The sequence below is a fragment of the Silene latifolia genome, chromosome 7 (genome assembly GCF_048544455.1).
Source record: "Silene latifolia isolate original U9 population chromosome 7, ASM4854445v1, whole genome shotgun sequence".
NCBI lineage: Eukaryota > Viridiplantae > Streptophyta > Magnoliopsida > Caryophyllales > Caryophyllaceae > Silene > Silene latifolia.
Genome location: NC_133532.1, coordinates 27,267,581 through 27,284,592, shown reverse-complemented (window position 1 = coordinate 27,284,592; position 17,012 = coordinate 27,267,581). Strand labels below are relative to the sequence as shown.

The following is a 17,012-nucleotide window of genomic DNA, read 5'->3' as shown; positions in this document are numbered from 1 at the left end:
GTTTTATTAATACTTGTAAATAACAAGTAAAGCATTTACATAGTGACCTCTACCCAACTATGATAAATGATTCCAATATCCAAATTCATATTAACTTGGGGCACGGTGTGCCGAAATACCCTTTATTAACATGACTCGGTGGATTAACTCTTTAATCGATTCTACTTTTAGAACTCTTGGTCGATAAAATTACATTAATATTTATCTCTACCCCGAAAAACATCCGGAAATCGTCGTGAATACTTTCGTTGAGTTCAATCCAAATTTCGAATAAATGTGTCCATGATCCAAATTCATATTAACTTAGGGCACGGTGTGCCGAAATACCCTTTATTAATATAAATTTGGTGGATAGACATTTATCACCCACTTCCCCTACGTAACAAGGTTTGTACCCCGGTAGGGCCGAGTGCACTCCCTCATGAAATAGCTTTTCATGGTTTCTACTTTTTGGTAAGGCTAAGTCTCAATTGTTTATTTTAGCGAGAGGTCATGTCAATTTATTATCTATCACGTTTTAAGTGAACTAAAGCGGTGAACTACGATAATTGTAATTGACACGGTCGATAAACTCGATTTAAAATGCATGTTTAGTTATGGCGATTTAGCGATGCATGCAACATATAAATAAAAATGCAAAGCATAAAAATAAAATCCTAGTATGGCCTTCCTAAAATAGTAAATCTAATAAACAATTACAAATTCGGAAACCAACTCCTTTGGTCCCTGAACTTAAGTCTTGGCACGCATTTCAAAGCAACACTTTCTTTAATGGATCGCCTTCTCGAGTGGCACCGTCTTCAAGGAACTCCGGAATAATTAAATTACAAAATGAATTACATAATTTCCTATTATACATTTGTAATTAAAATAAAATAAATCTATTAAATTACAAAACGGTGATACGAGATCACAATAATTACAACCGAATCGATATTCCCATACATTTCGGGTAATACCAATTAAAACTAAGGCCATACTAAGTAAAATTACATAATTCAAAAATTACATAAATTTAAAATATGACAATCATAAATAAAATGCAGCATTATAATATGTATGAGCATGCCAAATTTTATGCTAAATCGCCTTTAAGAGCCAATATCGTATATTAATCGGTTTTTACGGATTTGCGTGATTTAACTTATTAAAATCACAATAATTACATAAATTCATATTTATGTACAAGTTAATTACCCTAACCATATTAGGACTCAAAATTAGTCTCCACTAACATTTGACAATAATTAAACTTGATTTCTTAATATTGTTCATAAATGGACCCAAAAATACAAAATTTATGCTATAAACCTCAAATTAAATCATAAAAATTTCAAATAATTTCAAATTTTAAAATTTAAACTCATGAATATTCTGGAAAAATACCATGACATTGATAATGTTCAAAACTTAGGTTAAAAAGTTCAAAAATTTATCGAGAAAAACAATGTTGCGGTTTATCGGTTTTAACACTTATGACCATAAAAATATGATAAAAATTATATTCATCAACTTTTCACTTTTAGATCTGAAATATATGATAAAATGCAACATGTGACGTTTTTCCTTAGTCATGAAGTATGTTTTAGCATTATTACTAATTATAGTCACTATTTATGTGATTTTTCATCAAAAATTCATAAATCATGCATAAAGACTTCATTATAGCCAAATATTTTACACACATCCTGTAACATTGCATGTGACAACATACTAAATTTCCATGACCAGATTCGAAATATAACTCATATTAACCTATTTACCCATTTAAATACGATTTTAACTTGAAAAATCCATATTTCGAGCAAAACAACTCATTTTATCATGAAAATTTACAGGCCATCAGTAGATAATATATGTGAAGACATATCCAAAAACCACTGAAAAATTCGAAGATTAGATATTTGTCGTCCAAAAATGACATTTTTATCATAAAAATCACATTTTAATGCCAATAATATATAAAATGAACAATAAAATCCATAAATAAACCAAAATGTCCTAAAAATCACTTAGGATCAGAAACTTTTAACATGCAAGGTTATTTTAAGGTTTATCTTCATAAATCAAATTAATTAGTTTTGTATGTTAATCATATAACTCGGAAAAACTATAAACCGATTTGCATGCAAACAACCTAAGGCTCTGATACCGCTTGTTAGAAATATGTATTCTCATTAATTTACATATTCATATATGTGACATTTAATTTAGTCATAAAATTAAATCTAGATCTTATGCATGCAAACTAAAACAAGAGTAGAGAAGAAATTGTCACTTCTTACTATGATGTTTCGGATTAAAGGGCACAAGTAAGATCTCCTTCTTACTTGTTCTTGAGCTTCCTTATAATGGATGAACAAAGGATCCAAAATAGAATCCCTCCCAAAAGCATATACCCAAGGAATACCCTTAAAGACTAAAAATAATATGATCTAGTATTAGGATTAGTCTTACATAAAAATTGAACACAAATGTGAATATTTGTCTTCTTAATTTCGGTATAAAGAGGTGAGGAGATTTTGAGTTTTATTTCTCTAAGTTTCTTAGAATTAGAGAGTGTAGTCTATCTCTTTCTTACTCTAGAAATTATAGATTTTGAATGAATGAATAATAAGAGAAAAGACACCTCTTTTCCTATGCATGGAGCCGGGTAGGAGAAGGAGAAAAGGGCCAATGCATGGTCATCTCCCTTCTCTAAAAGTTCTTACATCCTCTTACACAAAAGCATGCTTAATCTATTTTATTGATTTTGTTAATTTAACAATTAAAATAACAAAAAACAAAAGTGCCCATGCTCTCCCATTTTCACGGTCCATTTTATCATAAAATGGGTTTCTATTTTAACCTTGTCAATTGTCAATTGTAATATTTGTGTGACATGTGACATGCAAAAGGTCACTTAAGTGATAATGTAATTTTTAACTAGTTAAAAACCATTATTCAAATCAAACTATATTACAATAATTAACTTAGTAATTCACAATTACTTTTACTTAAAATGGGTCATATAATTATAATTCACAACAACTTGTTTTTTTTTATAATTAATCATTCATTCTAACTTTAATTGTTTTATAAACAAATATTTTATCTAAGTAACAAAACAATTTGTTTACTTAGACCGTATCTAATTTAATCGAATTATAATGAGACACGTTAAATATACTCACAAAATCGTCCGTCAATTTTTAAGCAATTTAATAAACCCGCATCGGCATACGATTAATTAAATAATCAATTAAGAGAATTTCCCTATAGGTATGACCTAAGGGGATCAACTGATCACCACCGTCGCACGACAGTAATGTCAAACTCTAGTCAGCCAATCATTACCGATATGTGTGGACCAGTTGACTGTAAAATATTACATCCCACATGTATTCTTAAAATGAGATTTAAACATGTGATCATCATGATCGACAGTTGTGATCGCATTATTTTGAGAGGACACTTATTCCAACAGTTGGATGAGTCCTTGTCTTATCTTGAAGTGCCAAAACAGATTCTTGATCGCAAGGTTCGGAAAACTAGACATGGGGAAACTGTATTGCTTAAGGTTCTTTGGTCTAACCATGAGGTTGAGGAGGCTACTTGGGAGGCAGAGGAGGCTATGAGGGAGCGGTATCCGTCTCTTTTTGATCAGGTATTTGTGGTTACGGGGACGTAACCATGTTTGTTTTAGGGGGTAGGAGATGGTCGCATAAAGTTTTTGTATGCTTTATGTTGGTTTTAGTACAGTTAGTAGTCGCTTTGGGTCGGTTTGAGTGTTGGTTGGGAGTTTTGTTTTGAGTTTTGTTTTGAGTTTTTGTTATGTTGTTGTGTCGAAGGGGAGATAATTTGTTTTGTTTTTGTGTATGGGTTGAACTTCGGGGACGAAGTTCTTTTTAAGGAGGGAAGACTGTAATACTACAGTTTTCTATGTCTGTGGGTACTCTATCGAGTGGGATTTACTCTGTCGAGTAAGTAGCTTTTTACGCAAAACAGTAGCTGACCTGATGGGTACTCGATCGAGTATGTGTGACAGTCGATCGAGTAAGGGGCACTCGATCGAGTAAGTCACTTACTCGATCGAGTAAGTGTGTCTTACGGGTTTAATAGCAGGGTTTTGTTAATAATGCGAGATTAATATAAAAAGAATTCCGTCACTTTGCTTAATCACCTTTAAAATTTTAAAACCTTTCAAGAGAAGAACAAGAGTTACGTTTATCGCATCTATCGCATTATTAGCAAATCCCAAGGCTAGGATCGTTGGATTGTCTCCTTCGTTATACCGTTGTGATCGTCGTGTCAAGGGTAAGCTTCTTGTATATTTTTATAATGATTTAGTTAGTTTGTTTTAAACCCTAATTGGGTAGATTTGGGCGTTTTGGGTGTTTCATGATTATTAGATGGTAATTATGTTATTATATGTTGTAGGAGGAGGATTCGTAGAGAAAACGTTTTGATTAGCTGCTGAGACGGTCTCGTGTGATTTCTATTGCAGGTAGGGATTCCCTACTCAGTATTGATTACATGGTTGTGTTGGTGATTAACTGTTGTTGTTGTATATCGTATTGGAATTGGATTGTGAATTGGTGGTTGTTGATAGTATAATGTGATTATCGTATAATTGTCTGTGGTTTGCGAGGTGCGTCCTCGGCTTAGTGGAGTCACTTGTGGGAGTGGCTTCACGCCCTTGATTCGCCTTCTGTGAAACCCGCCACAGAAGGGATGTGCACATTTAGGAACATTGGTTTATCGCTCGGATGAGATGAGCGGGGCTTAGGTGGGAACGGCTGCTGCCCCCCACTGGCGGTGTGGAATACTTGTTGCGATGAGTATTCTGGCAGGGCTACACACTTAAGTGTGTAGTCAGGTGTGTGGTGATGTCATGGATTTTGGTTGATTGGATTGATTTGTAGTATTGTTTTCTTATAGCTGTTTGTTTTGTGTAATCAGTACTGACCCCGTTTAATTGTTTTAAAAACTGTGGTGATCCATTCGGGGATGGTGAGCAGTTATTGAGCAGGTATGAGTTGATGCGCATGAGATAGCTGGGTTGTGTCATCACAAGCTGTTTAGAAGTCTTCCGCTGTGTCAAAACATTCTTTTACATTGTTTTAGTCGGTTTGACAGTTTTGAGGAACGTTTGTATTCTACTTTATCAGTTTTGGGTTTGGTTTTGTATCGCTTTAAACATAATTATTAAATTATGTTTCTTTATGGTCTATTTGATATTCATTGTCTCGGGTAGCCGAGATTGTAGCACTTGCATTCTGTAAGTGGTCCTGGTAAGGCACTTGGGGTATGGGGGTGTTACATATTGCCTCACCTAGGGGCTCGCGCCTCAGAGCCCCTTATATGACTTTTCATGTCAGAACTCAAAGTGTTTGAGTTTATCATTCCTCATGTTATTTTCATTTTTCTTGCTTTTCTTCATTTCAAATCATTTTTATGATAAACATTTTTTTACCATTACCGAAATCATCCTCGGTTATTTATACCATGACGGTTAATAACAAATTTATGGAGATTTGAACATTTTCATCTCCTATTTCTTTCATTTTCTCTTTTATTCACATTTGCAAGCATTTTAGTCATACTTATAATCATCCCTTCCACATACCATGTCGATTTATTTCTAGTGCGGTGATGAAACGGTTGAGCAAATACGTTTTTACATGTTTATTTACAAAACTATTCATAACAAGCTATTTGACAACGAGTATCATCAACATAATGATGAATAATCCGAGTTATATCCTACATTTTCACACAAAAGCGGTCACTTGGGCTGCCGTCTGACACGCGCCCCAATGCCCTTCAACTCTTCGCCTTTTGTAAAACCAGGGGAAGCACCCTTGCATCGCCCATAGGCTTGTGCCCCAAAGGGGGTTGCCTGCCATTTTCCTACTACATTTCCAACACTTGTCTAGGACGATCTTGATTTCAGTCAACCCGGATACATGACGGATCAGATTGACGAGATCATATTTTACATTTTATCATTCTTAAGCACTTTTATAAGACAAATGGATCGTGTTAAGCACCGTAAACCTAACTTGGTAAATGGATGTTTAATTTTCATCATTGCATGCAAATCAACTTTAAATCCAAATCGACATCAATTAATTGATATTTGGATAAACAACCGACAAAGCAAATCTCACATGTTAGATTTAAACTTCTGGATGCGCATTCATTCACTAAGCCAGTTTTATCAACTTTTGCACTTAACAAACCAAGATCGATCAGTAGAAGCCACTACCGCTGGCGGGATTGGTTGTTCAAATAAAGATCCTCCCAATACGTACCTTCACCTCTTACTCAGAACCTTTGGATAGTGGATAGCCTTATCTAGGGCGTACGAGAGTTATTCCAGCGATAGGATGCTAAAAGAGGGACCTTTAGTACATATGTCAAGCAGTGCCACGTGTTTCGTTTGACCGAGGTATAAAGTGAATTCAAATGGTTTCCAGGCATCCCATAATTACTTGGTGGTGACTCCGAACATCTCTAGCATTGTATCAAGACCTTCATCGAGACAAAACCTGACCGATCTAAAGCGATCCGACCGAGAGCATTTCTACGTCCCCGAACGTGGCTCTTCGACCGTCGTACGTCCGCAGACTCATGTGCGGGTGGTCCATGTCCACATATTGGCGACTCCGCTGGGGAGAACTAGGACACTTATGTCTTTGTGATCCCTAGATGGTGAAACTCGAACGAGGTCTTGATTGAAGTTCATCATTTGATATAATGGTCATAAGTCAGGTTCCTTGTCAGGGCCCACAACCTAACCTTTATCAACCATTTGGCTCGTCTCGTCGGCGTGAGTATTCTCATCCTCACATTTTGAATCCTGATTGAATCGAGCATACCATTGATGTCACACATTTCTGTTTCGTTAAAGAGCATTCACTTCCTACGTGAACGAGGCTAGGGCACCAACTCTTGTTGAGCCAAAACCCGTTTCAACATTATGTATCATATAATGAACTGTGAGTGCTTATGTGCTATGTGATCATAAGTCCTTCCCTGTCATTTCTGAACATTGAAAAAACCCTTTTTCGCACCGTTATAATGGCCATTACAAACCTTGGTCTTTTGTCGACCGTTGCAAAACACCTTTTTTCGCCGTCGAAATGACGAATTCAAAACACGGTTTTTCACAACCATCTGCAAATAAAACTACCTTCCTTCGGCGTCGTAATGGCAAATTCAGATAAGGGATATTAAACAATTTTTTTTTTTAAAAAAAACACCTTTCACGCCGTCGTAATGACGATTTCAAAACCCGGTTTTCCATAACCATTTCAAAAACACATTTGCGCCGAAATAATGGCCTTTTTCAAATCCCGAAAAGAACGCGCCGTTTTCGAGACAACAACAATTTTGAACTTTTAAAACCTCGATTTTATATTCATTCACCGTTTGAATATCGAAAACCCGCCTTCGAAAAGGACACACCGTTTTCAAGACCGTCATAACTCTATCTCAAACCGTCTTTTGCAAATAAACCTAAGACGACCTTTTCAATCCCAACTAGCTAGTTTTCGAAGATCCCTATTTTCGGAAACCGTCTATAAAGCAACAAATGTTTTTTTTTGAAAATTCCTATTTTTGAAAATTTCAGTCCGCCACTCCGATTCAGCCTCGTGTCTACTGAGTCAAAGCAAACGTACTTATGGGTCTTTACTTACGAGTCCTGTCACTACCGAGACCCGTTCAACGGCGTCACACCATCATGTTGAACCCGAGTCAAGGTCTAGTCAACACCATCACATCGTCAATTGAGTCAGTACCGAGGCACCACAGGTGGTTGCCCTCATCTCATTAAGTCTCTGATGTTTTTCTGCCCGCTTTATTTCTGCGTTTAGTCATTAACCCGTGTCGGATTAAGTTGAAAAATGAGCCATTTTTTGCCTTAGACAATGGCCCCGTCTTCAGCTTCGTCCAACAATAATGATGATAACAACAAAGATCTCACAAATGTTGAGCTGGCAAGTCGGCTTACAGCCATCAAAGTCACCCTAGACCGTGTCGAGACCCGTATAAACACTCTGGAGAGCAAGGAATCCAGAGAACATAACCCTCCATCATTAACCGAAACTGAGAAAAGGTTTAAGCTCTTCGAAGAGCAACTCCTAGCCAATGGGAAAAATATCCATCTTTAAAACAACAGAAGGTTCGAGCCCATCGGGGATCAACTACCTGACTACTTCACCATACCGATGTACCCAAGTTCAAAGAAGTGGAGGACCCACTCAACCATATTCGTGCCTTCAAGGATTATATGTCAATCAAAGGAGTCAAACAGGAACTCTTTACCCAGATCTTCGCGCTGTCTCTAGAACGAATTCCCCGTGAATGGTACTACTCTATTGAACCAAAGAGCATCACTACTTGGACTAAGTTGTCATTGAGTTCACTAAGCAATACGCCGATAATTTCGAAATTCAGGCTAACACCCGCACCCTTGAGGTCCTAACCCAAAACGATAAGGAGGGATTCACCGAATTCCTAACTCTTTTGAGAAGGGTGAGCACCCAATTTGTAATCAAAGCGAGCGAGTCAACCCTGATGGAGAAATTCGTCAACAACCTCCGTCCAGTATATGCCAACCTTGTAAGGTACCAAAACATCAAAACCTTCCAGGAACTGCAAATCCTGGGACCCTTATTGAGGATGACCTACGCAAGGGCGTCTTGGCCAAAACCACGGGTAGAGGCTATCAAGGGTCTACATCAACTGGATCCCATCCGTACGGTCAAACCAACAAAATCGACGAGGTTAACCTCCTTGAACCAACTTCAAAGAAACCTGAACGTCCCTAAAGGACATTCACCAATTTAGGGTCAACATATGCTAGCGCTCTGAAGAGACTCTTAGAACAAGGAAAATTGCAACCAATCGGGCCCACTCCGGACCCGCCTGAAGCAAACAAAACTCATTTTTAGAACCCAAACGCCTATTGCAATTATCACCAAGACATAGGCCATGACAGCGAAACTTACTTCAAGATAAAGTATGCCATCCAAGACATCATTGAGAACCGAGAGCTACCCCTTGGGAATACACGCCATCTAAGATGATGAACCAACTCTGGATTGCTCACACCTTAACTTGCCTATTGAAGAGGAAATTATTGTTCTCGGAAATGACGCCTCGGACGGCATGCTCATGTTTAGCGCCGCCTCCATGCTTGCCATGTTTCAGCAAATCGAGAGAACTACTTCTAGTCTCTCTGAAAGGATCGACCGGCTTAAAGAGACCTACTACCGACAAATCTTTAACCCACCAACACCCATGCCGCGTCCATGGGAGGGTCCACCAAATACACAAAACTCCCAATTTCAAGGTGGACCGCCTCCGCAACCATTCTGGGTCGCACCCTCCAACATAACTCACAACAATCACCTTCACGAAAATCACCCTAAAAAAATTACCTGCACAAAAATTACCCTCCGAGGAACACTCCCCCCAGGATCATTCGTAACACGGAAATCAACAGCATTTGGAGAGATGACGTAGACGACGTCTACATCGTCTATGGAAAGAGTAAACAAATCAAGGAAATTGATCACCTTACCCGGTCCGGGCGCCCCTACCAAAACCCAAACCCTAAAACAAGCAATACATCAACAATAAATGACCAAATCGCCCCGGACATAGATAGCCAACCGAGGGTTCAAGAAAATTCAATCCTCAAGCAACTTCAAAAGGCAAAGGCCAAAACATCCATCTGACAGCTAATCGCCACATCATTTGAAGACCGACAGACTTTACTTCAAGCCTAGGGGAAATTGACAGTGCCTTCCACCTCCTAACCTGAAGAAGTGGTAGCCCACAAGAATAGGGATGTCCTTGATTTAGACAACCCCATCATCTTCTCCGATAAAGGTATCCCTCTCTTTGGTGCCAACCACAACCTAGCCCTGTACATCACCATGAAATGCCAAAAGAAGAACGTACCTATGGTCTTGGTGGATGACGGATCTCCCGTGAATGTCATTCCCCCATAAAAGTGCTCATAAGCTAGGGATTAAGGAAGCTGACCTCCTCCCAACCAATCAAGGGGTTCTTTCCTATGACGGCACTCGTCGTAAGGTCGCAGGTCTCATTACCCTAACCATCATAGCAGGTCCCTTGGAGACCCAAGCTAGTTTCCAAGTAGTCGACATCGACGCATAATTCAACATGCTTCTAGGACACCCTTGGATCCACGCTGCCAAAGCTGTCACCCTTCACTAGAAGATTAGGGTCCCTTTTAACGGAAAGACAATCACTATTCTCACATCCCAAATAAAAGTTATCATGGAAAAAGGGTTATCCTCTCAGGTCACTGCGGAAATTAACGATGAAATATAGGGGTTCCAAGCCGTGAATACCCTAACCGACGACCCATCACCTTCCGATTGTGACCCGTTCTCGAACCATGCGGAGATAGTCTTTTAAGACTACTACTTCATCCCTAATCGTCTGCAACATCAATGCTACACCAATCAAGTCCGAGTCGGCTTCTTTATTGGACGGATATGTTGTAAGCCTCCTTTTCGAAGAAGACAACATTAAGTACCTCAACCATTAAGGAGATCATAGCTATCGCGCTCATGGACAACCAATTAGACCATACTGCCTTGATCTCTGATGCTAACCAGGAGAAAACTGTCAAAGGCTGGAGGAAGACTTTCAAATGGACTGATCGCCAAGGCCGCATTCTCAAGATCACAACCGGAGATGGCCTCACGCTCAAGGAGGGAAGTGGAGATGAGTTTGAGTCCAAGTCTGATGACAAGTCAGTGTCAGCGTCTATCTTGGGTCATAACATTCCCAACACCCCTGTCAAAACCTCTTTTCCACTGTTGAATGATAAGCTCGGGGCTGTCCCAGAAATCGTACCCCCATCCACCAACAAAGTCTATTTCCCACTATTTAATCACAATCTCGGGGCTGTCATAGAGGCTGAGTCAACAATCCTCACCCCTACTCCCACAGAAGGTAGAAACTTGGCGCTTGTCCTAGGGGCCACTTCCTCTGCAGCGTCGCCTTTGAATCCCTATGAGATGCTTGTCATGTCCGAGCTCTTCGCTCGGATTGAGTTAATGAATGCTAAGTTTAATTATGACTCGTCTCATTTTAACTGCAATGCAATTCTGAAAGAACATGAGGAATATGACTTGAGTGACTACCCACCTCATTTAGTTAAAGAACTCGACAAACGCGAAATTAGAACACTTGTCATTGAGGAGACCGAACCTATTAACGTAGGGACTGTCCAAGCACCTCAAGAACTTAAGATAGGGATCACCCTTGACCCCTCGGAAAGACAACAATTCATCAACCTCTTGCTCGAATACAAGGACGTATTCGCATGGTCCTAGAAAGACATGCCGAGCATTAACATGGAGATCGCAGAGCACGGGATACCAATTAAGCCCGGGGCCAAACCCGTAAAGCAAACGCTGCCCCGTATTCGCCCTGAATGGGCTTTAAAAATCAAAGAAGAGGTTGGCAAGAAATTCAAAGCCGGATTCATCAAAGTTTCTCAGTACTCTGTCTGGGTGGCTAACATAGTCCCCGTACCAAAAAAGGATAGGAGAATCCGGGTTTGTGCTGACTTCAGATACCTAAACAGGGAGAGTCCAAATAATGACTTCCCCTTACTGCACGTCGACATCTTGGTAGATAACACCGCCGAGTACTCTCTCCTATCGTTCATGGACAGGTACGTCGGATACAACCAAATCAAAATGGCTGAGGAAGATATGCACAACACCGCATTCGATATATAATGGGAACATACTGCTACATTGTCATACCCTTAGGACTAATCAACGTCGGAGCAACCTATCAGAGGACCGACCACTCCCATACACGGCATTATGCTTAAGAAAGTGGAGGTATACATCGACGACATGATCGTTAAATCAAAAGAATGAGATGGCCACATCGACGCCCTTCGAATATTCTCCGCCCGTCTTCGGAAATACAACATGAGTCTAAATCCTCAGAAGTGTGCATTCGGAGTCACCTCCGAAAAACTCTTGGGAAATGTCGTCAGCAAAAGAGGCATAAAAATCGATCCAACAAAAATCAAAGCTCTCCAACAAATGCCTCAGCTTAAGAACGAGAAGGAGATTCGGGAATTTCTGGGACATGTTTATTACATCAGCCGCTTCATAGCCAAGCTGACCATGATTTGCGAGCCTATCTTCAAAAAATCTGCGTCAAAGATCGCACCGATTGGGACGATTATTCCCAAAAAGCCTTCGACGGGATAAAGAAAATCCTATCCATACCTCATGTCCTCATTCCGCCACAGCAAGGAACACCCATATCCCTATACCTGACTTTCACCAACACGGCCATAGGAGTAATGTTAGCACAGACAGTCAACGCCGAAGAACGAGCCATCTACTACGTCAGCAAAAAGTTCATTAAATACGAGACCAAATACACCGAATTGGAGGAAACATGCCTCGCTTTGGTATGGTCCACAAAGAAGTTATGACATTACATTCTCAGCTATACAGTTCACATCTACTCCACGATGGACCCATCCAAGTACATCATCGAAAAACCCGTATTGAGCGGATCATTATCCAGATGGACACTCATGCTATTTGGGTTTGACCTCAAGTTTGTACCCCTCAAGGTCATCAAGGGAAGGCCTGTCGCCAATTTCCTAACTAAGAACCCCATCAACGAGGATGCAATGACCGACACCTGGTCACTCCTTGACAAATATATCCTTTGTGCTGACACCGACACATGGGACCTATACTTTGATGCTGCGTCAAACCTGAGAGGCTTTAGAGTATGAATCCGTCTAATATCTCAAGAAGGAGGACACATCCCGATCTCGGTCAAGATAGACTTCGCCGTCACCAACACCGCCGCCGAATACGAAGCATGCCTTATCGGCCTACAAGCAGCCGCAACACTTGGCATCAAAAGATTGAGGGTCCATGGTGATTCCTAGCTGATCATCAATCAAGTGTCCGAATTATGGAAAATTCAAACCCTAGAGAAGAAAACCACTTTGTTGATGCCCTAGCAAAACTTGCCGCACTCATCAACATACCTGCTAACATGACATCCATGCCCTATGCATCGAAAGAGGGAGTGAGCCAGCTCAGATCTGTGCCATCAACAACGACAAGGAAAACCATACTGAACCTTGCTACCAAGCCATCCTTGACTACAAAAAAAAAAAACGAATACCATCCCAACTCTGATCCAAGACGACAAAGATCCATCCGTTTCCTTACATCACAATTCTTGATAAACCAAAATCAACTCTATAAAAGAACACCCCAAGAAATCCTTGTCCTTTGCATTGACCACAACAAAGCCAAGAAAGTCATGGAAGAGATCCAAGACAGAGAGTGTGGCCCTCACATGAACGCAATGATGCTAGCCCAAAAAATCATGCGGTTAGGCTACTACTGGACCATCGTGGAGGCCGACTGCAGAAACTACGTCAAACATTGCAACAATTGCCAAATCATCGCCAACATACAACATATATTACCATCCTTTATATAAACCATGACATCACCCAGGCCTTTCTCGACCTGGGGCATCGACATCATCGGCAAAGTCAATCTGATAGGCACCAAAGCACTTTTCAATTAACGATTATATGTGCCCATTCCCTTTGGTTGACAAAATGATAGATGATATAAGTTGGAATAATGGTTGCATGGCTTTAATGGTTACCTTGGAACAAACGGTAGCCAAAGAATTATCACACCATAAGGATCTCTTGACTAGGCCTTAGTGCATGGGTCAAAATATACTAGCAAGACACTAAAAAGGGTGTCTTGAATCTCTTCTAATGCACTAAGTCTTAAGGAGAAAAAGTATCTGCAAGGGCCTATATAAACTTGTGAAGCTTCCCATTAAGACATTTCACAAAATTTTCCTAAATGCAACTATATGCCATGATGCAAGCTACGTAAATACAAGTCTAGTGCATATGCAACTACTAACTATATGACAATTAATCTAATGCATACTCCTAACATCACATAGATACAAAACACATCATCAAAATCTCACCACATCGGCATTAACATAAGGATAACGATAACGAAAACGATAATGAAGAATAAGGTTTTGAACATAGAGCACCAAAAAATCTTTAAATCTCGATATGTCGCGGCCCGTCAGGTTGCATCATGGCTTAAGATATCTACAAATTCAACGAGATGTGGAGAAAACTCAAGAATTCCAACACAAGGTTACGGTAAGTAAGCTCATACTTACCGAACATTTTCGTAAGCCCGAAGAGATTAAATAACGACTCCGTTTGGTGGTAGATTCCTAACTTCTTGAGAGTTGTATGACAAACTAATTTGGTAGGTAGAATATTCTTAACTAAGAGTCGGTGGAATACGATTCTTTGAGAATCGTTGACAAATTCAATATCCGGAATGGCTTCAAGTTGGGAAATATCTATGAGTTCCTCATTTTCTCTTCTTCTTTGGTTGAAGTGGGAGTTTGACGAACTATGCATTAACCTTATTGATCTTCTCTTATCCATTGGTGCTCCTTCTTTACCTGTACCTTTCATTGCTTTGATGCCGTTTGACTTCTTGAAGATCCCCTTTTGTTGTAATTGTAATCAAACCCTAAGTGAAGAGTTCTTCCCTAATTCAATTTCTCAAACCCTAGATTTTGGGTGAGTAAAGACTTCGGTGATTAATTGGAATTTTTGGGGTGTTTTATTGTTGATTTAGGTGTGTTTTTGTTTGGAAATTTTGGAGAAATATTGATAGATTTCATTGATTGAGGGATGTGGGATTGGGATTTAAGGAGAGAGGAAGAGTAATTGTGTTTATGTGTGTTGTAACACCCCGCCCTTTCCTTATATTTTAAAGAAACTTTTAAGTAATTTTTATTAAATAATTATTATTTAAAGCTTATTTTTATAAAATATCGTCATAGTCGTATAACGATAATAATAGTGTAGATTCTAATAATATTATTCTCCGTCTTGAGTTATAGTAGGCTTGAGACGAAAATTCTAGTGGAAACCGACTCATTTTGAGTTATTGGGCTTATCATGACTCATGGGCCTTTTCCTTCTCTTTTCTCTACACAAAACTTCAACTAAACCCTCACAACTTCATCCTCCTCACTCCTAATTTCTGAAATTTCCCAACAACCACACCACCATTGTTGAACCATCTCCACTCAACCCTAAAATCACCATATCTCACTCAATTCTTCACCAATCTTGTTCCTTTTCGCGCCATTCTCTTCCTTTTCTCATTCCCCTTCTTTCTAAGTAAGAAAGTTGTCATCTTTTCCTCTATTTCGAAATTCTCATCTTACAAGGATGTGGATTCTTGACTTAATATCTTTATTTTTGTGTTTAGGGGAGAATTTGGACGACCCGGAGGAGGATAGCTACATCATTGACGACTCAATAGAAGATTGAAGTGCAAAAAGGTAACAGTGATGGGTTACTCGACATTATGTCAATTTGGGTGTTTATATATGTTATAGTTTTTTCACATATGTGTTAAAGTTAGATTCTTTACATGTTTTTACTTGTTTGTTGTTGATTGAGTTTTGTGTGGAATCTCTCTTGGTGGGTTGAAGAAGTTTCTAGTCTTTTGTATACATGGATGAATTAGTAAAGAATCCGTCTTATTCATGCTTAATTATGTCATGAAGTTGTTAGTTTGGAATTGTTTGAATTTGAATCGAACCTTGTGTTTTAATCCCTCTTTTATGCTTTGATTTCACCCTTAATACTTGTATAAAGTTACTTGGGTAATATATGGTGGAATTAGGATTGTAATGGCATGATAAAAAAATGATTTGGGGATGAAGGTGAATTTGTTGTGTCGTGCAAATCAGCACCACGGCGCAGGCTGCGCACCTCGGCGCAGGCTGCGCACTCAGCCTGGACCAGTTTTCTTAAATTGGCCATAACTTCTTCGTTACTTGTTTGTTTGAGTCTTATGACCGACCGTTTGAACCGTAGGAGGATAAGCTATCACCTCCAACTGGTTTCACCTCATTATTATGTATAGAACTCAAGTTATGACCATTTGAAGTTGACCCTTGTTGTAGTCGAGTACTAAACTTGTTGTTATAGATTGGGTTTTGAGTTTCTTGTTGGGTATGCATCTTAACTTTGGTTCTAATGCTTGTGTATGATGTGTTGAGACTCTTTTATCATGGGAGTACTTGATGTTTCTTATACCTTTATACTTATGCATGCTTCACATGAATTGTTTACGTTATGTTTGTGCAATCTTTTGCACTCGTATTTGTGACCCAAGTGTGACGACTTACATTGTGTGAGGACTTGACTTTCCCTATTTACCCCTTTCGGACCTTTGGTCACGAGTGTGAGCCATGTTTCCAGATTGGGTTATCTTTCCTTCTTTGGACCTTTGGTACGAGTGCGTGCCATGTTTCCGAATTAGGATATCCTTCCGCCTTTCTTCGGACCTTTGGATACGAGTGCGTGCCATGTTTCCGATTAGAGGTTACTCGACCTTTGGATACGAGTGCGTGCCATGTTTCGAGTCTTGGATACGATTTGGTATCGTTTGTCGAATCGGGTGTCGCCCATCCCGAGAGTCTGGATCCAGGTTAAGACTAGGACCGTATTATGATCGTCGTCCTACCAAGAGGTTGGAGTCTAGAGGGTTGTCTTGTTTGAGTCTATACTTTGTAAATTGTCTTACGTTTGAGTCGAGTCAATATTTGACCGTTTGACCAAATTATTCCTCTCTCATTTATGCATAACTACTCTTATTGCATTTTGTATACTAATCATGATTCTCTTGTCACCGTAAGTATTTATTCTTATGCTTGTTCGTTTAATTTAAATTCCTAATTACTTGTATTTTGACATTTTGTGGTGGAGAACCCGAGTTACTCCCCACCGACTCGTGGCTTTCATATTTATTATGAATGACAGGTTGGTGATGAAGCTTAAGTGGGGAAGACCGTGTGAGCTAGCGAGTTCTTACCTTGGACCTTATTTAGCTATCACTTTA

At 39.4% G+C, this 17,012-nt stretch overlaps 1 long non-coding RNA gene across 1 annotated transcript; it reads left to right on the top strand.

Annotated features, from left to right (window-relative positions):
• The first annotated feature begins 15,132 nt into the window (after positions 1-15,132).
• Positions 15,133-17,012, top strand: LOC141590992 (uncharacterized). The gene is made up of 3 exons (XR_012520581.1): positions 15,133-15,280; positions 15,372-15,444; positions 16,934-17,012. It is a non-coding gene; the product is annotated as an uncharacterized LOC141590992 (long non-coding RNA).